Here is a 26,368-nt window from a genome sequence, read left to right as displayed (position 1 = left end):
GAGGCAGAGACATGTGTAGAGAGAGAAGCAGGCTCCATGCAGGAAGTCTGATGTGGACTTGATCCCAGGACTCCTGAATCATGCCCTGAGCCAAAGGCAGACGCTCAACTGCTGAGCCACCCAGGCATCCCTCAACCACAGTATTTTTTAAAAATATTTATTGTTTTTCTTTTAGAGAGAGAAAGAAAGAGAGAGAGCACGTGTGCTCATGGGGGTTGAGGAAGAAGGGGAAGAGTGAGAAGGAGAGTCCCAAGCCGACTGTGCTGAGCATAGAGTCCAACACGGGGCTAGATCCCAGGAGTCTGAGATCATGACCTGAGCCAAGAGTTGGACATCCAACTGACTGAGTCACCCAGTCACCTCTCAACTATAGTAACTTAAGCATTCTTTCCCATGGCATGGTGAAACACATTCCCAGATTCCCCACTTCTTATCAGGGAGAAAATGAGATGTTCTATGCTAATTCACTCTGAAAAGAGTAAAAGTACAAGTAAATGAAAAGTATGTAAATTCTATCAAGTAATAGGCCATCTATTTTCTCAGTAGGTAATTTTATATTCTTTACTAATTAGAAGTATGCAAAAATATTTCAATTGTAGTTTGTAGTTCATAAGACACAGAACTCAGCTTTGTTTTACATGTATTATGTACAAATGGTTGCTTTGCAGTTGGACATAAGATATTTTGTTTAACATAAGCAGCAGAATGGAAATCTCAAAACAATAAATGAACAAGTCTATACGCTATACCAGCATGGGCTATTTTTGCTAATTATACTGCATTCATTCACTAATTATTCTCCGTGAGTTCAGATTATTAAATTCCACATATTTCTATTTCTACTGAATCTCTAATGTTGACAACACAGTTCCTTGAAAACTGTAAACTCAATAAATATTTGTTAACTGACCTGAGGATTAATTAATACTCATTAGTCAGGAATAATTTTAGAATCAGAAGCATTGAATGCCCTCTGGTATTTAACTTAATGTCTTGAATATTTAACTGAAGCTAGTAATAAGAATTCGAAATGTCTAGCATATGAAAATCTATGTGCTAAATACTGGGGTAGGGAATCTCACACACAGTCTTTGATTTACTTATGTTATATTTGTTCTTTTACCTGCCTAGTGTGAGTCTGAAGATGAGGGAAAGAATGAGAGAAGTAAAGTGAGGAATCTAAAGTCAACCAGCTGGAATAGGCCATTTAGCTGCAAGGGAACGTGTCAATATAAAATATACATGTCACATCCATAGGTACTGTCATTTGTGACATTAGAAGATGAGTAACAAAATGAGGCATCACCATAACTATACTCCCCAATATATGATCATCTTTTTGTCTGTTTATTAAAGATTTACTTATTTGAGAGAAAGAGAGAGCAGGGGAAGGAACAGATGGAGAGGGAGAGAATCTCAAGCAGACTCTCTGCTGAGCAAGGAGCCTGATGTGGGGCTTGATTTCATGACCCTGAGATCATAACCCGAGTGGAAATCAAGAGTCGGATGCTTAACCAACTGAGCCACTCAGGAACCCCTGATCAGCTGATGCAGAGAATGTTATAGGTGGTGATTCTCCCTGGAAATCAACTGGGGAACTGCCTCTGGGTAGTTCAGTCGGTTAGGTATCTGCCTTTGGCTCAGGTCATGATCCTGAAGGTCTAGAATCAAGTTCTGCATCAGGCTCCTTGCTCAGCAGGAGTCTACCTCTACCTCTCTTCCCTACACACGCTCTCTCTCTCTCACTCTCTCTGTCTCTCAAATAAAATCTTAAAAAACAAACAAAACAAAGAAAAGCAATAAGTGAATAAACAAAAACTCACAAATAGTGATGTTATAGTGATAAGGAACAATAGTTTGAAGTAGATATTAGATTTCCACTAAAATAATAATTATACTATAATACTTAGTTGGGCAATTCTAGTAGAGAATCATAGCTCTTAAATGGTATTTTCTTAAATGTTATCATGAAAGTCCTTTATGCTAAAATGCCATAAAATAAGATATTTAGGGCAGACCGGGTGGCTCAGCGGTTTAGCACCGCCTTCAGCCAAAGGCCTGATCCTGGAGACCTGGGATCGAGTCCCACATCAGGCTTCCTGCATGGAGCCTGCTTCTCCCTCTGCCTGTGTCTGCCTTTCTCTCTCTCTCTCTGTGTCTCTCATGAATAAATAAATAAAATATTTTTTAAAATAAGATATCTAAAATTAGAAAATAAACTTCCTCAAAGAGTATTTATTTTGTTCAGAGGGCTAAAAAGTGCTAAATTTGAAATAACTGATCTTAAAATCTGTTCTATAAATAATGTAGGACAACCAAAAATAAAAACAAAAATAAAATAAAAAGACAGAGAAAGCCTACATTAAAGGCTGCATCCTAGAGTGCACGGGTGCAAGTCTGACGGGTGGCAACCTTAATTTGGAAGCCTCTTGACTGAGTGATAAAACAGAGCAGAAACTGATTAATCTCGGTGAGTTACGATGCTGAGTGGAAGGTGTTCTTGAGCGTTCTAAAGTGGCAACTTCATTTCCTCTAGGGCAAAGCATGCTTAGAAAGGAAAGCTGCTTTACCATAAAATAATCTATTTCGTAGGCTTAGGAGGTTTTAACTGGATGACATGCCTTAACCTTTCTGGAGTGGGTAAATTATTTTAAGACTCATAGCAAAACAGCAGAGTATGTTCCAATAATATTTCACATTGCTTTGCCCAAGGTAGAGGTAAAAGAGAAGTCACATTTGTATTCTTATGGAAGCCTTCTTTCAGGTTAAAGATAATGAGAAACTGACCTTGAAGAATATCCCTGTTTTGTAAAGAGTTGGAGAACATTACTTAGATTTAAAAATAGCTATACAGTGCCAAACAACTGATCTTTGGAGTAACCACAAAGAACTACCTGGCTTGCTTATTTTATTTTAAAAACATTTACTTATTTATCAATTGCAAGATTAGACCAGGTTATCTAATGCATGCACAGTTTATTGATAAATAAATAATTGTGGGATGCCTGAGTGGCTCAGAGGTTAAGCATCTGCCTTTGGCTCAGGGCGTGATCCTGGGGTCCTGGGGAGGGAGTCCCATGTCGGGCTCCCTGATGGAGCCTGCTTCTCCCTCTGCCTGTGTCTCTGTCTCTCTCTCTGTGTGTCTTTCATGAATAAATAAATAAAATATTTTTTAAATAAATATATAAATAATTGTTCTTTAAAATAGACCTATGTAATTTTAATAGAACTTTCTACTGTATATATCGCCTGCTCAATGGTATTGAACATGCACAAACGCAAGTCCTATTAAGGCACTACCTTGTAAAATAGTTATGTCTCAAATGCTGAATTATGATGAGAAACATACAGCAGAAATTCATAGTTATTATACCCTGTGAGAGGTTGCCCACCTTAAAATAGTTTAAAAGAAACTCAAACTTAGTGCTTCATTATTACCTATAAACACATAAAACATATAAAAATATTTATATATATTTAAATTTATAATTTAAATTAATGTCAAGTGAAATTAATATAATCAAGGCACACAGAACTTGCATATATAACAAAATGTAAATTTTAAATTTTGTAAAATATATTCACTTTTATCATTTTATCAGTGTCAATTTTTGAAAACCAGTATTGTATGTAAGAAAATGTAATGTAATCATAATACACAATGAAACAAAAATATTAAAGGACTTAAATTTGGTAATTAAAGGCATGTCAAATGTTCTAGCTATGTATCCAATGTTATATTCGTTACAAAAATTATACAACACTTTTCTTTCTTCTACATTAGACTGTCAATCTATTAATCTTCTGATTATATTTCACTGTTGTATTAGCCAACACTTAGACTTTGGCTGTAACATAAGTCTGTGTTACATTATATATGTAACATTAAACTATGGTTTAATAAGATGAAAGCAGATTTTTATGAGATTCATAGTTGCTTTTTAAAGTCAATTCAAAAAAAAAAATAAAAAAAAAAATAAAGTCAATTCATTTATGTTCTAAATCTTTCCAAAGAGATTCAGACTCTTAAAAAATTTGTTCATAGTCAACTTATCACCTTTTAGACAAATGGTCCTCACAAGGACAAAACTGTTTTCTTCTGAAATCCTCTCTCTAGCCCTGAGTCTCTGTTTGGCCATCTGCCCTTTGGATGCTTGTCTTCTTATCTAAGGCCTTTCCTAGGATCCTGACACATTTCTAACTTCTTGAAGTCATTACTTTTCTAAGTGTTTATAGCCATTTTTCCTATTTATAACTGGCTTCTGCTTACGGGTTACCAATGAACTTCTGCCCTGATTCTTCCTGACCCCAAATTAGTTGTTGAGTTTCTTGGCAGCAAAATAATAAATCTTTGTTATTGTTTTAATTTAAACATGTTTGATCATCACAAAAACAACGGAGACATTTCTTGAAAATGTAGAACAGATGATGAAGAAATACAAAGCTATGTTTGCCAAAACTTAAAAAATTCATGCATAAATGGTCAGTGGAACTTCAACGAAAGTGCCAAGAACACACAAAGGGGAAAGGATAGTCTCTTCACGAGGTGGTGCTGAGAAAACTAGTTTCCCAAATACAGAGGAATGAGATTGGACCTTGAACTCACCCAAATCAACTCACAGTGGATTAAAGTCTTAAATATAAGACCTGAAACCATAAAACTTTTAGAAGAAAATATAGGGGGAAAGCCTCTGGAGATTGGTCAGGGCAATGAGTTTTTGGATGTGATCCCAAAAGCACAGTCAACAAAACGAAAACAGACAAATGTTATTACACCCAACTTAAAACCTTCTGCACAGTAAAGGAAAAAAACAGAATGAAGAGAAAATCTACAAAATGAGACAAAATACTTGCAAATCATATATCCAATAAGGGGTTAATATCCAAAATATGTAAGGAGTTCAAACAACTCAATAGTAAGAAAACAAATAACCTGATTAAAAAATGGTCAAAGAATCTGAATAGACATCTCTCAAAAGAAGACATACAAGTGGCCCCTAGATATGTGAAAAGGTGCTGAATATCAATGATTATCAGAAAAATGCAAATCAAAAACAAAATGAGATATTATCTCATATATCTTAGGATAGCTATAATGAAAAAGACAAAAAATAACAAATGTTGGAGAGGAAGTGGTGCACTCTTGATGGGAACACAAACTGATATAGCCATTATGGAAAGTGTTATGGAGATTCCTCAAAAACTTAAAAATAGAACTAACATATGATACAAATTTTCCACTTCTGTGTATATATCCAAAGGAAACAAAATTAGTATCTCAAAGAAATATCTGCACTCCCATGTTCATTGCAGAATTATTCATAATAACCAGGATATGGAAACAATCTAAATGTCCATCCATAGATGAATGGATAAGAAAGATACAACACACACAATGTAATATTATTCATTCCTGAGAAAGAAGTAAATCTTGCCATTTGTGACATCATGATGAACCTGGAAGACACTATGCTAAGTGAAAGAAGTCAGAGAAAGACAAATACTGTAGGATCTTACGTATATGTAGAATTAAAAAAAAAAAAGTTGAACTCATAGAAGCAGAGTAGAATCGTGGTTACAAGGGGCTGGGGTTGGGGGAGAAGTGGGGAAATGTTGGTCAAAGGGTGCAAATTTTCAGCTATGTGGGATAAATAAGATACCTAAAGTATGGGTATAATGACTATACTTAATAATACTGTACACTCTTTGCACACCAAAATATGCTAACTGTGAAGAAATGTTAGCTTAATGGTAGTAATCATTTCACTATGTATATTTATATCAAGTCATCACATTGTACACCTTAAATATACAGAATTTTTATTTTTAAAAACCTCCTTATAAAAAATGTTCAACAGATGATGGAGAGATATAAAGCTGTGTTTGCCAAAACTTCAAACTGGCAGAATTTTTTTTTAATTACATAAAACTGATTTAATTTTTATTTATGCCAAGCAAAATTAAAAAATCACATACTACTGATACACAGAATATGTTCTTTGAGGAATTTTATATAATTTTTCTGCTCATATTTTTTGAAAGTCTGAAGACATTGTAAATAAACTTTATAGAGATATATCACCATTATTTATTAAAGTTCTCAACAGAATGCAACACTGAGGCAAACTAATAGGATATAGCTGAATAAAAATAAATACACAGTGATGCCTTTAGGTTCAGAAACTTTCCTGCACAAATAAAGATGGGAGAGTAACAGCTCTGAGAGTCTAAGTGCAAGGTGAGCAAACAAGACTGATGATGCCAATGAGAGCTAAAGCTGTATGTGGCTGCATTTACACAGAGGTATATCCAAATAGGATGCTGCTGGAGAATACACTGTTCAATTCCTTAAAAAAAAAAAAAATATATATATATATATATATATATATATATATATATATATATATATATATTTAAGAGAGAGAGAGAATGCTCATGAGCTGAGGCAGGGGCAGATGGGGAGGGAGAGAGAATCCACAAGCAGACTCCCCACTGAGCATGGACACAGGACTTAATCCCAGGACCCTGAGAGCAAGACTTGAGCTGAAATCAAAAGTCAGCTGTTTAACCGAACGAACCATCCAGGCACTGCAGGTGTTCGTTCTGATAGGACATTTTACCCAGAGATAATTACAAAATAGAGGTCACACAGAAGCGTGCTTTCGAAAAGTCTGTCTGCTGACGATAAAGCATTTTCCCATAATCCATGGAAAAATGTGAGGAAAAAAAACTATATTGTTCATAGTTTTACTACATATGATAAAATTAAGTTATCAAATAGGGGATGTTTCATTCTGAGATTATTTTCTTCCTACTTCTCAAGTGAAATTTGTATTTTTATTTATGCAATAGAAAGTGAAATTAGATACACAATAGTGATTTTTTTAATGCAATCCCTTGACAAACTTTTGATCTGATTTAAATTTACTGGTCCATTATATTCAATCCAAAAAAGAGATTCTAGAGTATTCAGAAATTTTATACACATGCATACACTCACAATTCCCAATTTCTTAATTTGGGACTTAGGGATAGACAGACAAGTAGATCCCTGGATGGTTTTCCTCTGATTTCCAATCAACTTAAGAAAACAAGGACTTTCCCAAAGCTGTCTTAAAAATTTCAGTGAAGAAACCTGTCATTAAATGAACCTAAGCAAAACAGAAATGGAAACCAGGAAGGAGACATACAGGATTTCCATCCTTTGTATGAAAGTAGAAGATGCCTCTCAATGATGTTTTCATTCTGAGACTATGTGGTTTTGTAGCTAACTATTTTGAGAAATGTCTTTACACATTTGTCTTCTAAATTCTTTGCAGTATTTAGGGGCATCGGGTGGCTCAGTCAGTCAAGTGTTGGCCTTCAGCTCAGGTCATGATCCCAGGGTCCTGGGATAGAGCCCATGTTGGGCTCCCTGCTCAGTGGGGATCCTGCTTCTCTACCCTCTGCCACTTCCCCCGGCCCCCTGCTTGTGCTCTTATTCAGTCTCTCTCTATCATATAAGTTTTTTTTTTTTAATTATTTAAAAAACTAAAACGTTTTTAAAAAATAGTTTTTTTAAAAAAAGTTTTTTTTTAAAGTTATTTAAAAAATAAATTCACTGAGTATTTTCATCTGCCAGGATTAACAAGAATGCCTTCATATACTGGAGCTATGAGAAAGACTAGAAGATGTACATATTATGGAGTAGTGGCAAGCAGAGCACTCAGACTTCAATTTTTGGTATTTTTTTAAAAACATCTTCACTTTATTTTTCTGGGAATTTGTCATTTTCTCTCCGTGGCTCATCATTTTTGGTTTTCTTGTCTTGTCTATACTGTTGCTTCCAGTTAAAATGCTCTTGCTTCTTTCTACCTGTTGGAGTACTACGTATCTTTCAAAGTTCAATTAAATACCAGTTTATCAAAGAATGTCTTTTTGATTACCCTGCCCAAAAGTAATCAGGAGCTCTTTTGTTGCATTTCATACCAAAGTGATTTCTGTTCAATTTATTTTGCATACTAGATTATAAATGCCCAAAAAAGCAGGAACTGTTCTCTACTTATCTCTATAAATGCCACAGCTCCTATAATGAATTTAGGTTGATAGACACAACTATCAGAGCTGCTCAAAATTAACTTCAAATATGAGTCTGCACACATATGTATATACATGTAGGAGAAAAGTTACAGTCTACTGCAGACTTAGGACTAACTTAATATTGTAGCTGGTAACATTCATCAGAATATAAAATTAGACACAGTACAACCAGGAGCTCGGTTACTTAAGGAGCAATAAAAGTCAGATCCAGCAAATAAATTTGGCCACAATTTTTATTTAGATACAATTCTATAGACTTCTACATAAAATATAGACAAGTGAAAAATAAGTCACTATGGAGGAAAAAACCTACTTTCAATAATATTTAGTCCTATTGAACACAGAGCGTCTAATGAAATCAGGCTTTCCAGGTAACCAAAGACACTGTGTCTAAGGTTTCTTTATAATATTTCACCTCTGTGACCCCAAAGTAAAATCTCCTTCTGCTAGATGGACACTAGAAGATAGTTTTGGTGTATGAAAACTGTTAAATTATTTTTCTGGGGGCTCTAAACTCCCCAAAACAAGGGCAATGTTTCAAAACCAAACACTAATTCACATCTGGGAAGAGTACACTTCATAGAGATGTAGAAGAGTGCTCAAACCTTAGTGTGCCCAGAAAACATTAAGATAGAGCTTCTTATGAATTGTAATTTTGATGTAGTAGTTCAAATCATCACGTGAGCTCTGCTTTTTAAATTTTTTATTTTTATTTTCTGAAGTAAAAATGTCCTAGACCAAAAAAAAAAAAAAAAAACTCAACCAGTAAACCAAGAATTCTCACATGTCACCTGGAAACAGACAGAATTTCCCAAATCATATTTGTTACTTTAATAATATTAGAAATACTTTTTATTTTTATTTATTTATTTATTTATTTTAGAAATACTTTTTAAACAAGTGTATCATGGCACTGCTCTTTTTAGGAGTTTCTGCTTAATGCCAAGTTTGAGGAGGAGAGAGTTAAAAAAGAAGAAGAAGAAGAAAGAAGAAGAAGAAGAAGAAGAAGAAGAAGAAGAAGAAGAAGAAGAAGAAGAAGAAGAAGAAGAAGAAGAAGGAGGAGGGCTGATGAGAAAACATTGTTTAGTGAAAAGGAACTCTTAGAAAATACGAAACTAGTGTTTAAGATAAACCTTTAAGGTCCTGTGATTCACATGGCTTCAGCACGGAAAACCCAAAGCAGATGATGCTCTTGACTTACACCACTGGCATTGTGATGATTAATGTAGCGTTCTCTTTGATAAATTTTGCTGTAGTCATTTCAGTATGCACAGATTCTGGAAGATTCAGATGTAATCTGTACTTCTCATAGACCTCAATCAATAAATCATCCCCAGAAACACTAAGGTCAGGGAGACATACTGAATTATTACCAGGTGATTTAACTTCCATTTCAATTTTCAGAGGTTTCTCATTCTGATCAGCCACAATTTTTAATTCATAGGCTGCTCTCTCTCTTTATCTCCACCTGGATCTCTGTACTGGAAAGCTCTTCCATCCGAACCTTGTTTTACTTGAAACCTGGTTTCTTGGCAATAAAAGTTGAGGAAAGTGACCTGGATTGCTCACAGTACTGCTTCTGATCTGTTCAAGGATCAGTTTTTCTCCATTTTCTCCTTAAACCCATGGGGTCAGTTTGGATTCCAGTCAGATTTTGCTTCATCCTTTGAATGTTTCCTTTTATTCTAAATTCAGTAATACCGTCAGAATATGAGAGAATAAATTGGAGTTGTCCTCAATGCACTTCATGGCCATCCATATTAATTGATGTTTTTTCGCAAGATGGTTTCCTCTGCCTAGAGAACACGAGGATCACAGGCTACATCAACAACTATGCTCACATCTGATGTCTCAGACATATCTTCTGGTTATCACCACTTACAGGTACTGGATGAGTGGCTGACTGCAGAGCTGGATGAGTAGTCAACGGTCCTTTTCTGCTGACAAAGGTTGATAAAAAGTTTTTGGGTTTTTTTTCTTTCATTTTCATGATCCTGGTGTGTAGACAGAGCTGTGGTTCTGGAACAACCCTGAGCTGTATCTGTTCTTCCAGCTGCTATTGAAGGAACACCATATAGCTCTCAGGGCTGCTTTCAGCTAGAACATCTCAAAGGCTCCAGGACAGAGTAACCTGAGTGAGCAGCCCCTTTCAGGATCATGCCATAATTGAGGTAAATATTCCTCTGAAGTCCCTTCTCTTAGTCTCTTGACCTGAATTCTGCATGTTTAACAAGCTTTTGCTATGATGCAATGTTGCTGGTCCAGAGACTGCCCTTCAAGAAGCAAAGATGCAGAGTGTGGACTTGCACCTGAATTGATCATAACCAAGTATTTTATTTGTTTAATGCCAATGCATAGAAATCATAAATACAAAAATGCATATAAAACAGAAGTATATAAACATGATGGAGATGCCACATTTTAACATGAAACAATGTTAGCCCAGAAAAGCCTGACATGGCTCTTGTAGCTTCACAACTGTCATCTTCAAACATGCATACTTAACTATACTAAACACCTCCAGGGATCTGTCATCATTTGAATTATTTCTTGGGGCCCATTAACCATGGATGTCAATTTTCACAGGAACGTCATAGGTCAGAGACAATCGAAGGGAAGAAGGTGAGTGAGCCGTGAAAGCAACAATTAACCTCAGAGAGAAGACCTGCACTTTCTCTTTGCATAGTAAACAAGGACAGAAGCCTAGGTGCACCGCAAAACTAATTGTTTGGTCACAATCAAAGGTTTATGGATCTGATTTTGTTGTAACAACATTAGATACGGTGGTCACACAAATCTTCACAATCAGTCTCATGAATTCTTTGTCACATTTTTATCGTAAGTCTCACTTAATAAGTTCATAGCAGGGATCCCTGGGTGGCGCAGCGGTTTAGCGCCTGCCTTTGGCCCAGGGCGCGATCCTGGAGACCCGGGATCGAATCCCACGTCGGGCTCCCGGTGCATGGAGCCTGCTTCTCCCTCTGCCTGTGTGTCTGCCTCTCTCTCTCTCTCTGTGACTATCATAAAAAAAAAAAAAATAAGTTCATAGCAAAGGCTACAAACTGACAAATGTGTCTTCACTTGCAGCTGTCCCTCATTAGAAGTGTTCACTCAAAGTTATTTTGTAAAGGAAAACATTATTTGCAGACATGACTCTTGACTGGAGACTTCCGTGAACACAAAAGCCTTGCCCTACACAAGCTTTGAAGGAGATGCAGGAAGCGGTCCGTGCCTTTATGCCAGGGGCAGTGCCATCACGAGGCAGCCTGTGCTGGTGTGCAGCCCTTCCAGATAAACGCAGGAAGATAGGAAAGCAGCACAGACCGTGTCTGAATTAGCAGTAGGGAAGGAAGATGTTCCATGGATGTTGTTGCAGTGGGAGAAGGGGCCAGCGGTTTGCAGAGACATTGGACATCACTGTCAGGGAGGCTTCATTCAGGAGAAATAATAATTCAGAAGAGATGAAGGGCAACAGTGTATGGACAGCTTCACGTTCCGGCTAACAACGTGGATCACATTCCCTCAACAGATACTACTGTGGTCTATTTGAACAGGAAAAGGAGGAAGAGATCTGTAAAGATGCAGGCCCTAACTCTGAAAGACTCTGAATTTTGTCTGATACATAGTAAGGAATTCTTGTAGATATAAACACTTTATATCATTACTTCCAAAGCACCTCTTTCAATAATTTTGAAAAACTTAGGTCAACATGTGTTTAAGCGTACATACACACTCTCTAGTCAGAGAGGATGGCGATGACAGGTAGGAATGATATCAGTTGCCTGGTGGAGAACCATGGAGGTCTCAGAGCAGAGGCATGAAAGATGCTTGTGGGTTTTGAAACAGACTCTGTCTTATGCTGAAGAGTCAATGGGTTCAGAGGAAATAGCAAAACACAAGGAACACTTCTTCATGACAGTCTTTTAAGGATACTCCTTTATCTTGGCAGAAGTGCGTAGAGCAAACAGGTACCTGCATGCTTCTGCCATCTTGCACGTGAATCTGGTTCTCGTGAGTCCAGACCCATATTCCAACTCATCCAAGGAACTGCTTGCCAGACTAGGCGCTAATCCTAGCCCTTCCACTTTCACAGAAGCCATCAGCCAACACTCTACCTGCACTTTCTCTGCAACCATCGGTCCCCTCTGTTGGGTGTCTCAGCGAGCTACCTTCAATGGCATTTACTTTTGCCCCTTTCTTTGAGACTTCATTGCTTGAGATTGCTGATCTCTTCCCAGAGGATCTGTCACTCAGCCCAGTGTCTTTTGCTCAGCCACATTGCCACTTTTCCCTGGCTGTGTCCTGCATGGAACGTGGAAGCTATCCAGATACCACCATGCTCTTTAGTTTATGTAAAGCCAGAGCATGTTACAATAATAACTTCTTTGTCATTTTCAACATCTGGAGTGTGAACAATCTATAATTCTACTAAATATCAGATCCCATTCCAATCAGCAACTATTCATGACTAAGAAATATGGAATAAATAGTTATCAATAAAACATGAATATCATTGTTTAACTTTAAAAGGAAAATAATTTTCCTATCTTTTAAGCACAGCAGGTGAACACAATAATTTAAGCAAAACATTAATTTTGTAGTAACTGTTTGTAATTCCTGTCGATGAAATTGCAGCCTGTCACCATCTTCCAGTTAATGCATGGTGAGGGTCGCTAGGAGGTTATATCTTCAGTAGACACAATTAGTTCTTACATTTGCTTGCTTTCCTAAAACACAGATTATCACCAAAGAGAGATCGATACAGACTGTGCAACATTGGCAAATTCCTCCATATACAACTGAGTTTGGTTGATCTTACTAATTGTTATGAGCTGAATTGTTCCCTGCCAAGAAAAACAACAACAACAACAAAAAGCATTGAATTTCTAACCCTGAGTACTTTAGAATGTGACCTGATTTGGAAGTAAGACCATTGCATACATAATGTCCAGATGAGGTCATGCTGGAGTACGGTGGGTCCCTAATTCAATAGGACTGTAGATGACCGTTGTAAAGACACAGACACACAGGAGATGGCATGTGAAGATGAGGGGCTGCAGTGATGTCTCTTATCTGCAAGGCAAGGTAAACATGGGGGGGGCGACCAGAAGCTGGGACAGAGATTGAGCAGATTCTCCCTCAAAAGCCCGTGAAAGTACAAACCCCACAAACAACTTGATTTTGGACTTCTAGCTTTCAGAACTGTAAGACAAGAAATGTCTGTGCTTTTAAGACACCTAGTTTATGGCACTTTGTGACAGCCGTATAAGGAAACTAATTCATGATTAAATATAGCTGATAAAAGAAGTTTTAATAGGTCAAAAAGAAAGTTCAGTCATAGAAGCTAACCACTTCAGATAGGCTGACCTGTCAACCTTTATCTCAAATACACACACACATCCACACTTACACATGTGTGTGTATATAGTCATTGCATCAAGGTAAATTTCTCATTCTTTCCAAATAGATATGTTTGATTCCATAATGTGGAATGTTGTGCATATAGCAAATGGAAGGATAGACACCCTGATAAGGAGGACTCACTCTCTGCAGTTCAAGGACGAAGAATATTTTAAGTCAGTGTGATGCTCCCAACAAGAGAAAAGGTGAAGAAGAGAAGGAAGAATCTGAGCAGAAGAAAGGGACCCCATACTTCCTCCGGCCCTCGACAGACTCAGGTTATGTCCGGTCTACTAACTTAATTATTATGTTTTCACCTCTGCTCTCAAAAATGTTCTAGTTTGAGGATGAATTTCATTTGGACATAACAATCTAGAAATACAATTTCTAGTTCCTCTCTGTACCCTAGCTTCTCTGTCTTCAGTAAGTTGCTGAGGATCTTTGTACAATGGGAACCGTCATATTACGTCTCTTCTCCCAAGGTCAGCCATGAAACGAAAATGACATGAGAAATGTGAACATGCTTTCAAAGTCAGGAATCTTATTCAAATGCCAGATGTTTGTATCACAATCCCAGCAAAGTATTAGCACTCAGTTACAGGATGCTGTTTTCTTAAATATGTGCTCTTCTTCTACAGCTTGTACCCGTTATTTTCTTGGTGGCCACTGCAATATGCTCCAACCCAATTCCTTTGCATTAGTAGTCACCTCTGACTTTGTCTAAGGAAAAAGAGAAGGGAGCTAACATTTATTGAAAGCCTACAGCCTTATAAGCACTGTGCAAGGCACTTGACATATATTATGGTCATAAATGCAGTTATTTATTAAACTCCCATTACAGGGATCCCTGGGTGGTGCAGTGGTTTAGCGCCTGCCTTTGGCCCAGGGCGCAATCCTGGAGACCCGGGATCGAATCCCACGTCGGGCTCCCGGTGCATGGAGCCTGCTTCTCCCTCTGCCTATGTCTCTGCCTCTCTCTCTCTCTCTGTGACTATCATAAATAAATAAAAATTTAAAAAAAAAAGTGAAGAAGTTTAAAAAAAAAAAAACTCCTATTACAAATAGGCACTGTGCTAAGCGGCTTGCATAGATCAGAACATTTAATGCTCATTACCCATACTTGAAATAGTTACAATAACCCATACTATAAATAAAGAAATGGAGGTCCGACATATAAAGCAGTGATATTTCTGAACATGAGTTCAGATTCAAAGTGTCTGATTTCAGGAACAGTTCTGTTCTTTTGAGCTAAGTGACCTTGAATAAATCACTCTGCACCCCTGTCCTCTTTACTCATCCAACAACAGGCACATTCATAGTACCTCATGACTAGGATTATTATGAAGAGTAAATGAGTTAATACATGTAAAAGTTTAAAAAGTGCCTTGTACATAGCAACTGCTCTGTAAGTGACAGCGATAGCTGCTTGCTACTACTGTCACTAATGTTGTAATTAATATTATCATCATCATCTTTATGTACCCAAGGGCACACAGCCAGTAGGTGACAAAATAAGATTCAAATTAGGTATTTTGAGCTTTCACTGTTAATCCAGTCAACAATTATTTATGTAGGGTGTGCTACGGGGCCAAGAATAAAATGATAGGCTAAATCAGATGTTCTTATTTATATAGCCATTGGTTTTACTTTTGAAGGGCTCACATTCTACCAAGAAAAATTTTAAGCTAATTGTGATAGTTGGAAATAAAGGGTGCATACAGGAGCACACGATAGGTGTACATCCCCCATTCTAAGAGAGTCTTGTAAGTCTGTAACTGAAAGTTGAGTCAGAAGTTAACTATACAATGACTGGGGAAAGAATGTGGATGAGAGTCTTGAAATTGGAACCTGAATGGGGTATGGACAGTTTGGTGTGCCTAAACAGTAGGTTTTAAGATGAGCTGGAGAAAAACCAAACAGTGCAGACAGGAGTCAGAGGAAGAAAGTCTCACAGAGTGGTGGCTGTCAGGGGCTGGAGAAAAAAGAACTGGGGAGGTGTCTACTGGCTTCAGAGTTATGGTTTTGTAAGAGACTTTTGAAGAAGTTTTAGAGATAGGTCACTCAACAATGTGAATATACTTGTCGCTACAGAACTGTACACTTAAAATGGCCAGGAAGGTAAATTTTAGGTTATGTGTTTTTTTACCACAATTAAAAATAAAATAATAAATTAAAAAGTCATATTGTTTCTTAAGGAATTAGATTTTATCTGTGTGGCAACAAGAACTGATTGATTATGAGGTTTTCAGAGAGAGAACAAGCGAAATAATTGCAGGATTTCCAACCTCCTGATATCAGCCTCAGAGAATGCCACAAAGAATAGCAAACAGCACATCTGTTTTGATAATTTTTTTTAAATTAAGAGGTGTCGATATTTAATCTAAACAAAGAAAAATGAATTAATCATTTTCTGGCATCCAACAAATCATTTGAAAGCATTTTATATATTTCATAAATCTCCTAAACATAATGCAACAGAAAATTATTAAAATGAGAAAATCAACATCTACACAAATAAGAACTATCCAATTAAAGTGCTCTTAAATCTCCTCCTCCTCCTCCCCCAAGAATTAGTCACCACTCAGATTTCAGAGGGGTAAAAATAGCAACTCCAGTAAATTAAGTATCACTAGATGCCATCCTCCATATAATGTCCACTTCTAGCCTTAAAATAGTTATTTAGTCGTCCTATTATTATTTTCTTCACACTAAATCACTGGCTCTCAAATTATGTACTTTCAGAACATCTGGGATCCTAAAATTTTCCGTATCGAAATTAAAAAAAAAAAAAAATGACAGGCCATCCTGGTTCACTGGGTAGAAAAATAGTCGATGAGATTGTTCCCATTTTAAGTTTGCTTCAAAACGATTTTTTAAGCTTATGGGGCCTATTTCTGCATTCTGAAATAGACATATATAAGGAAAGCAGCAAATAGGTATTACTAGAAAACTTAGAGATACAGAATGATTTCTATCATTGACTTGTGTACTTAAATGCAGATATATACACATATTCCACTAGTACAATTCCTACTGTTTTATATCACTGTATTATTACTCTGAAATTACTTAAATTATATAAATACAGGACCAGCAGGTATCTAGCCAGCTGGATGAGTTTCCCAGCAGAGGCCAACAGGTCTACCTTACTTGATCACAAGCAGCCCCCCTCCACAGGCACCCTATCCTAAGTGTGTTACCTATAGCTTTCTTCCTCCTACCTTGCATTGCACCTTTACGTTGGTGTAATAGTCTCGGCAATTCTGTCTTCTTAGTTTGGTCTTTGAACCCTTCTGTTCCATGACCTCTGAGAAAGCTTGTCAGGCAACATACTGTCAGGTACCATAATATTAAGGAAGTGTCCCCAATGTAGTGACCTCTTTGTTCTCTGTTTCCACTTCTTTCAGCCAGGATAGAAATATTGTGAGCACATTAAGAGAGGAAATAGATGGCTAGATACTGCAACACCATTACATCAAACTTTATTGTATGTGTATATACACACAGAGAGACAATATCTATAAACATCTATAACTGTTTATCAATGTCTGTATCTATGTCTATATTATATCTATGCACATAGAGCTAGAAAGAGAGACAGAGACATTGAGATCAATATATGGTAAAGTACTCTAATGAAGGGACTGTCTCATCTAAATGATAGTAATATAAGAAAAATCAAGAAAGGGAAAACCAAGCATATTTGACTTCTTAAAACCAGCACCTAAAATTACTGTGATTATGTCAAAATGGCCATGCTGTGTTGTCAAACATAGGAAGCTTAACAGCTAATACTGAGAAGTCTCTTCAATCACAAAAATACTCATCAGATGACCAATATCGTAAAATCTGTGGAAATAGTGCAAAACAACCAGGGACAGTCTGGGATATATTCTAATGGAGTTTACAATTTTTCCAGGAAAAATATTCTCTGTACTAAGGTAAACTATAGGTTATTACGGCAAGCCCTTTGAAGAGCTATGATTGATTAGTAATTTCCCAGGTATTGGACTGAAAGAACTGGTACAAATTATGAAGGGATGTAGCTCACAACTTGGGAGTAGCTTATACATGGAAGACATCTAGTCCCTGCTTTTCAAGCCAATGCAAATTACTGGGTGTCCTTAGTAAGTGCTATCTGAAGCAAGCGCTGTTCCTCACCCACTGAAAGAGATGTCTAGCAGATATATCTGCCACTTCACTGAATGAGACTTACCACTGCATAGAAAGAAAATATGCAGCTAGGATTAGAATGCCACAGACACCCCACCACCACCACCACACGTGCAAGCAGCTCAGCAGAAGGATAGTAAAATGACAACTTTCTGCATTTTCCAGCTTTGTTGTGTTAATTGCAATGTATGGATTTTTCACTGCACCACAAATGTTCAACAAGCCATAAATACCCATTTCCAAAATGCTGGGTATCATTAGAATGTGTGCTGAATAAATGCAGTCCAGCAGGGTTTCTAAATTTCTCCCTAAAATATTTATTTATCTAACAACAAAAATCCAAGGTGAGTATCTGGTTGATGTGGATGGAACAGTATAGCTTGGTCATGTAAGTAATGGCATAGTGAAGTGCCATCTTTTGTGTGTGTGTGTGTGTGTGTGTGTGTGAAGTGCCATCTTATCTTCATTAGTTACTAGAGCTTAGCACAGAAGCTTGCAACCCTACTTACCTAATATTTACCTATTTAGTTCCAATTATGTGTGTATGTATATAAATGTGTGTGTTTCTGCCTATATATACACATACAAATAGTTACACTACTTAAGGACAGATTTTAAAATGAGAATAGGCTTAAAAAATGAGGACAGATTTAAAAATGAAATTGAATGGTCTCTCACAAGACCATTTGGTAGGTGGAATTCCTAACTATTTATATTCATAATAAATGAAAATAGATGCTCTGCTTGCATCATTTATAAAACCTGGTCTCACTGAGTAGTCCTGAAATATCATCTTAGTTTATTTAAGCCTACTAAATTAATAAATATTTAAACTAATAAGTATTACCTAGATTTGGGGGGGGGGGGAGTGAAAGGAATGAAATATTTAGAGCATACCTATTATTAAGCCTTAATAAATATTTGAGGAACATATTATGTCTATGACTAATCACATCCTTTAGGGTCCAATCAACTAGCTGTTTTAAATTCTTCTTTATCTAGGTCACATTAGCCTCTTTTTAAAAATAGCTATATATTAGCTGGGTTTTTTTCTTTGTTCATTGTAAAACTAAAAAACCTAAAAAAAGAACAATCATCCATAATAGCTCTACTAGAGGCTACCAGTAGTTACATATGATAATTATCCTTCATCTTCAGTTACGAAGTGAAGTGGATGTAATTGCATATAAGGTGTAGGTACAAGGAGTCTTTTTGCAGTCCCACCCTTTTTATGTAGGAGGGGATTGTGGCTAATGAGCACCTGAGATCTTTAGTCAGTGTCACTGAGGACAGTGTTAGTAAGATGAACCCATATCATCCCCAGCAATCAAGTAAAATAAAATGGACACCTTTCATAGTCGACAGCAAACTAATGAAAGCAATGGCTTAGCAGATGTGTTAGGAATGCTGCTTTGAAAAAGATGAAGTTGTAGATAACAATGTACTCACTCAAACATTATCTTTTTAAATCAAGTGAAAATCAGACAAAGAAAATGTATGATCAGGTCACTAAAATAAATTTTCTTCCAAGTGAAATTGTATTACACAACAGACCAAAATGCAGATCTATTAGCTTTAACAATGACAGGAGAAACACATATTGAAACCTGTAATCAATTCATTGTCTCAAGTATTGGCTGGGTAAATGGTTTGTATAAGAATTAAGTAGATGGATTAAGTGTCATTAGAATATTTTAGAATTGTGATCAGCCTATGAAAAGATTTATATCTGTATATGTAAAACATAAGAAAAATTTCCTATTACAAACTTACTGATACTTGGAGCAACAAAGAGTGCTGATTCAATTTAAAACACAAGACAAACCCCATTAAAATAAACTGATGTAATCGAACTTCTAAACTGCTGATTGCCCTATATTGATTTCGTGGATTCAGTTCAAAACAGTCACAGAAAGGCACAGAATGTGCACTTCTGCCCCAATCTTTGTTTTAATGAGCATCTGATCCATAAAAAGAATCAACGAAAAGCTACAGAAATAAAAGAAAATTAATTTTTGCTGTCATATCACAGGAAGAGCTCAAAAGCAACTCAGAGTTATTTTTTTACAATTTTATTTTATATTTTGGCTAAAGGAAGCACATGGCTGACAACAGCAAGAATTAGAAATTGGGGTGGGGGCAAAAGCATAAAAGAGTCAGAGGGAAAATGCAACAGGAGAGGGAGAATCATAAAGAGAAATTCAGGTGCAGAAAATGATGCAGAAATACGCATGGTGTGCTCCTCTTATATGGAAACAAAATAAATGCCATGTGCCCAAACACAGAGAAAAAATTTAACACATGGAAATGCACACCACATGACCTTCTATGGTAGATTTTCATGAGTTAAAGTCGCACTGTGCTTTGTAGCCAGAGGTATAAATGGTTTGTGGCTTCCTGTTACTTACCTCCAAATGAAATGAATGAATTCAAGGGCCGGGACTCCCTGTCCCTGATCCATATCCAAGTGTGGTTGGGCAGCAGAGGCAGATTCTAGCCCTGCATTAGTGTTTCGTGGCAATAACTGGTTATTAAATTCTATTCTAGCATCCTAAAATGCTCTACAATGGTTTATAAGAGTTAGCTTCATAGTATACATCAGAATATTCTATGATCACATATCTATATATCAATTAGGGGACAAGGGCATTCCTTCTGAGAAGAAACCTAGAATCACATTAATGCCTTAGAGTTAGGGAGAATTTATGAACTATCACATGCTTTCTTTTTTTTTTTTTTTTTTTTTTTTGATTTTTTTTTTTCACATGCTTTCTTATAATAATGTAAGCATTATGTGGACGCCACTACATATGTGTGTGAACAACACGGGATCCACTTATATGTGGATGTTTTAGAGCTACAACACTATAGATGTATTTTCTCTTCCTTATGATTTTCTCAATAACACTCTCTTTTCCCTATCTTAGTTTATTGTAAGAATACAGTATATAATGCATATAACATACAAAATATGTGTTAATCAACTGTTCATGTTATGGATTAGACTTCCAGTCAACAGCAGGCTGCTAGTAGTTAAGTTTATAGGGCGGCAACAGTTATATGCAGATTTTTAACCACATGGGAGGTTGGCACTCCTAACCCCCTGTTGTCTGAGGGCCAACTGTAAATATATACATCCTTATAATGTCATTTATAATAGACATTTTCTCTGTTTGTTATCAGACCCTACTCTAGATCATACCTTAAGACATTGCTAAATCTTTACAGAGTGTTTGTCTCTTTCCATGTTTCTATGTAAGAAGAGATCTGTTTAAAGAATGGGGAGACATTTATAAAGAAAGAGACATGGAGAAAGCAAGGACCCCCAGGAATCATCACTAGGAGGTCATTATAGGAAATACTCCTAGAGACCTAGAGAGGGAGCAGGAGCAACAGAGAGGAAGACTGACCTGAATGCAAATCTCAGCACATCACCTGAGTCCTCAGTCTTTGAACAAGTCATTGCACCGTTTGAACCTCAGTTTCCATAACTGGAAATGAAGTCCATGAAGCTGCCTTCTGGGATTCATTTCCAGAATAAAATTAGACATTACAACTACAGTGCTTTGAACAGTATCTGGCTTATCATAAGCACTCAATACGTGGATAATGGTTTATTTCTAAAATTATGGCCCAGATATGCTAAATATTGCACGCTTGTGGCAAGTTATTCTACTACTCTGATTCTTAGCTTTTCTTCTGCAAAGTGAAAATAAACATACTTATCTATAACTGGCACTCCTCTGCAGGAGTAGGGATATTCTATGAAAATACCCTAGTTAAAAAAAAAAAAAAAAAAAAAAAAAAGAAGGAAAGAAAGAAAATACCCTAGTGAAAGAGCACAACAAGTAATATTACATAGTAGTTTCAAAAACACTTAGGATATGAACAAAATCATTGAGACTTATTTTTTTTTAAACTAATTGAGATCTCCAGAAAACACTTATTAAGAACAGGGTTGGACAATATAAACCATCCTCTGAGTAAGTACTCCTCTATCGTTAACACGTAATAAGCAAATAGAAGAAAATGAAATCAAATCTTCTTCGGAAGTAGGAGCATCAATTCTTAAAATTCACATTACCAATTGAGAAATAAGAGTAGTTGATTGATAGATACAGCAAATTTTTCAGAATTCAGAAATAGAGTGCTTAATTGAAGAACTGTTCCATTAAGCTTAAGTAAACCAGGCAGTGCCCCTTAGATCCGTGGCTGTGTGTGGACACAGCTATGTTCTGCTTGTGAGCCTAAGCTGTAGTGGGCTATGGTCACTACTTTGAAAATTTGATCCGTGTAGATCCTCCAAATATCTAAACTTCAAAATCTACTTCAGTTTGTCCTATAATTATGATAGTCTCCAACAGCAGCCAGAGTTACCTAAGACATCTTGATTATTTCTGTTGTTGGGACTGACCTAAAATTCAGGGGCCATTGTGTGAGGCCTGACATTATAAGTGTAGATGAGAGCCAAGTTCGACTGTGTATGTGGTAGTGCTGTTGTATGTTAAAGTTTTAAAGGTCAAAGAGTTATTTAACATTATTTATGCATAGTAAATTATTCACAGATAACACAGGAGAGCAACTCTAGTTCACCAATCAAAAAAAGCTCCACGGCTTCAGGAAAGATATTTTTCATAATCATTTATAACTGGGCTTTAACTTCTGAAATAGACTTCAAAGTACCATCTTCTTACAGGTAAATAATACAGAATCTCTTCCCCAATGATTCTTCTAATTGCTTTCAAGCCATTATCCAATTATTTTTCTCAAAAATGCAGGGTTTACCAGTAGCCTGTCTGAGAGTTGACTAGTGTAATTAGGAAGATATGTTAATGGCTGGGGTGAAGTCTCAATAGGACCATTGTAAAAGGTCTTCAGACTGCTTTGTTCTCTCTGACTTTGAGGAGTCAATTAAATCTCCAATGACCTAAACTGTCATCTTTTTCCTTCCCTATTTAAAGAATTTCCTTTTCTTTGTGTCTTCTTTGCTTCTGGCAATTCTTTTGTTGCATTCTTGGTTTGGGTTTAAATTTTGCTTGACCTTTCAAGGTCCTTCGAGACATTTGTCTTCCTTCCAAAGAAGAGTCTGAATTTAACACCTTATGTAAAATCACTTGACATGCATTTTTTTCCCCAATGGGGCATAAAGTAACTTCATTTGAAAATGTCCTTAGAAGAGTGCATGGGCAGTGCAGTCTACTAAGAGTCCAACTCTTGGTTTCATCTCAGGTCCTGATCTCAGGGTCCTGAAATTAAGCCCTGAGTCAGGCTCCATGATCAGCAGGGACTCTGGTTGAGATTCTCCCTTTCTCTCTGCCCCCGTTGCTCATGCTTGCTATCTCTCTCTCTCTCAAATAAATAAATTTTTTTTTTAAAAAAGAAAGAAAATGTACTTGTAATTCATATAATATTTTATCTTACAGTTTAGATTTGCATTGTTAGTGATTAAAGCTCAAAAAATCTAGGCAAATTACAAATATAATGCAACTTTTACCTTTATTTCTTGGATGTTTCCAAATCCCAAATTTCTAGACTGGTTTGATTATATTTTAATATAAAGTTTTTATTAGTATATGATAAGTATTTGAATTCTGATTTCTAAAATGTTTTGCAATTGAACATATAAACAGATCTTAGGTCTATAAATTATTATTGTAATTCATATATAATATTTAATGGCTATCAAATAGATTGGAGGCCACCATATCTACCTATTTATCTGTCTCCCTAAATACGTATTTATGTAAAATATGTATGTGTATATACATATTCAACCTAAAATATAAGTTCACTGAGGCATTTGAAGAGTTGTATGAAATGTTACATGAGGGATCCCTGGGTGGCGCAGCGGTTTGGCGCCTGCCTTTGGCCCAGGGTGCTATCCTGGAGACCCGGGATCGAATCCCACGTCGGGCTCCCGGTGCATGGAGCCTACTTCTCCCTCTGCCTGTGTCTCTGCCTCTCTCTCTCTCTCTCTCTGTGTGACTATCATAAAAAAAAAAAAAAAAAAAAAAAAAAAAAAGTTACATGAAAAAAAGTCTCTTCCTTAAAAAAAAAAAAAGTCTCTTAACAAAATAGGAAACATATCAGCAAAGGATAAATTAACTAATTTGAAATTTGCAGCATCATTCACAGTGGCCTTTCCTAAAATTTACTCAATAAAAAGAGAAACTCTGCAGTGAAATGATGGTAGGAAACACAGTAATTAGATCTCTCCTTGGGTCATGGTCTTGTGTATTAGCCTATTATAATAAAACCTCCAAAAAGCTTGGACCCTATATAAGAGAAACACCTGTTAACAACCCTTGGAAGCAGCGTTCTATGGGACACACTATTAAAAATGCAGTATTTGAAAATTACATGCAAACTCTCTACCATTTGTGATTGTTCCTAGTTAAAAATTAATGTTTAGATTTTATGGAATGGAAAATTTCAGGATGGATCTTTATTACCTCTTACATTTAAAAGAGGTTTCTTACATCTTATATTTGCTTTATTTAATGAACATTAAATGAGTATATAGAATGTACTTTACTAAGTACAAGTAATTTAGGATGAATAATTCACAGTTCTCAAGAACTCTTTAAAGAGCTCAATTTCAGCAAAGAATAAGGCAAAAGTACTGGTTCTTAATTAAGGTAAACAGTACATTGACTATGTGTCTACAGAAGCTATTGACTTGTGATATGTACCTTATTTAGATCCTTGACACAATCCACCTTGATAAATTATTTTCAATTTTCTTATCAAAAATATGAAGTGAAAACAAAGACAGCACTAGAATATGTGAACCTATCTTACGATATATGATAAATCACAGTTCCAGATTATTGATCATATGCATGGAATAAGACAGGTTAAAAAATAATATTGAGGGGTGCCTGAGCTCAGTTGGTTGAATGTCTGACTCTTGGTTTTGGCTCAGGTCGTGATCTCAGGGTCATGAGATTCAGCCCCAATTCAGGCTCTACACAGCAGGGAGTCGATTAAGATCCTAGGATGCCTGGGTGGCTCAGTGGTTGAAAGTCTGCCTTTGGCTCAGGTCATGATCCCTGAGTCCCAGGATCGAGTCCCACATCGGGCTCCCTACGTAGAGCCTGTTTCTCCCTCTGCTATGTCTCTGCCTTTTTCTGTGTCTCTCATGAATAAATAAATAAAATATTTTTAAAAAAAAAAGATTCTCTCTCTCCCTCTCCTTCTGCTCCTCCCCACTCCCCTCTAAAAATAATATTAAATAATAATAATAATAAATAATAATAATGTTGAATACAGACTTCTATTTTTTTTTTTTTATTTATTTATGATAGTCACAGAGAGAGAGAGAGGCAGAGACACAGGCAGAGGGAGAAGCAGGCTCCATGCACCGGGAGCCCCATGCGGGATTCGATCCCAGGTCTCCAGGATCGCGCCCTGGGCCAAAGGCAGGCGCCAAACCGCTGCGCCACCCAGGGATCCCAGACTTCTATTTTTGTTTAAAGCTACTATATGTTTATACTTTGAAGTTATTAATAGATTACTTTGCCATGGGGTAAACAAAATAACAATTTTCTAATCCCAGGGGATTGATATTTTCTTCTTATTCTAACCATATATCTTCGTTTCTGCATAAATTTTCTAAAACAAAACAAGACAAAAAATTATCTTACAAAAATTTTCCATTGTATTTAATAAAATCATATTTGTGTTTTAAGTTTGCTTTCTTTATTTAAAAATAACAATAAATATCACTATTTTGTATGGGTTTAAGATCAACTAGGTTATACAGGTCATTTTGTTTCAGTCCTGCTAAAGACAGTTTTTTCCCCTTAAATGACCAACTTTAAGTATTTTTAAGAGTTCATTATTAAATTAATTACTTAATTAAGTCAGCCTGTTATGCTTCTATTCATCAAACATTAATTGAGTGTCTACTATGCTACAGATACCAAGCTAGAATATTTACCCCTTAATGAATGCAAGAAGAGCAGCCACTTATTTCTATCACTTCTCTTGACATTTCCAATATATTGAAGAAGGTTCGTTGCAGTAGCTGTAATTCTAAGTCAGTCTAAATGCGTGTATTTTTCTTCACGTGCGTACATGTGCTGCAGAGCTCCAATTTTATATGTCATGGTATACCTTTTGCAAATGATTTGTAAATCTTAGTGGCAGCTCTTTATTAACAAGCTCTCAAGAGATTCAATGGACTTTTAAATCAGCTAGGAAAACCAAGACTGGATCCCAAGGCAGTTCAAAAGTTTGATTTTATTCTGGAATTTCTTCTAAAATTAGGATGATAAAACCCTTAAAAAAAGTAACAGATTTTACAGAAATTCTATGTTCAGCTCACTATTCCTGACTAAATAAACTATTTTGAACAAATTATGACCTTTCTGAGTCTAAATTTTTCAGCAGTAAAATGGAGTTAAAAATACCTCTGATCTAACAAACAGTATATCCCATTGGTTGTGGCATCCCCTATCATTTATTAATTCATCCAACAGATATTTACTGAGTATCTGTTGTGTGTAAGACTTTGCTGCTGGGCAGTGAGGATGGGAATGTTGGGAAAACAGTCCTGTCTCTGCACCCAGTCAGTTGAGGGAAACAGACTGCTATTAAATTAACCATGCTCTGAAGAAGCCAAAAATTTCTCCAAGGACCAGGCAGAAATCCTAATTTTTATGAACCCTCCTCCCTCTTTTCAGAGTGAGGAGGGATCTTTCCTCCCTGGTAT

The 26,368-nt window shown here is 36.3% G+C and overlaps 1 protein-coding gene and 1 pseudogene across 2 annotated transcripts in view; both read right to left on the bottom strand.

The window, feature by feature from the left end:
• NALF1 (NALCN channel auxiliary factor 1) overlaps nucleotides 1-26,368 on the bottom strand; it is a 624,195-nt gene that overhangs the window by 517,491 nt on the left and 80,336 nt on the right. The gene's annotated exons all lie outside the window — the stretch shown is intronic.
• Nucleotides 9,151-10,243, bottom strand: LOC144287419 (PIH1 domain-containing protein 2 pseudogene; annotated as a pseudogene).

The sequence above is a fragment of the Canis aureus genome, chromosome 17 (assembly GCF_053574225.1).
Source record: "Canis aureus isolate CA01 chromosome 17, VMU_Caureus_v.1.0, whole genome shotgun sequence".
NCBI lineage: Eukaryota > Metazoa > Chordata > Mammalia > Carnivora > Canidae > Canis > Canis aureus.
The sequence above is the reverse complement of the archived record's forward strand: the minus strand, read 5'-3'. Positions and strand labels throughout refer to the sequence as shown.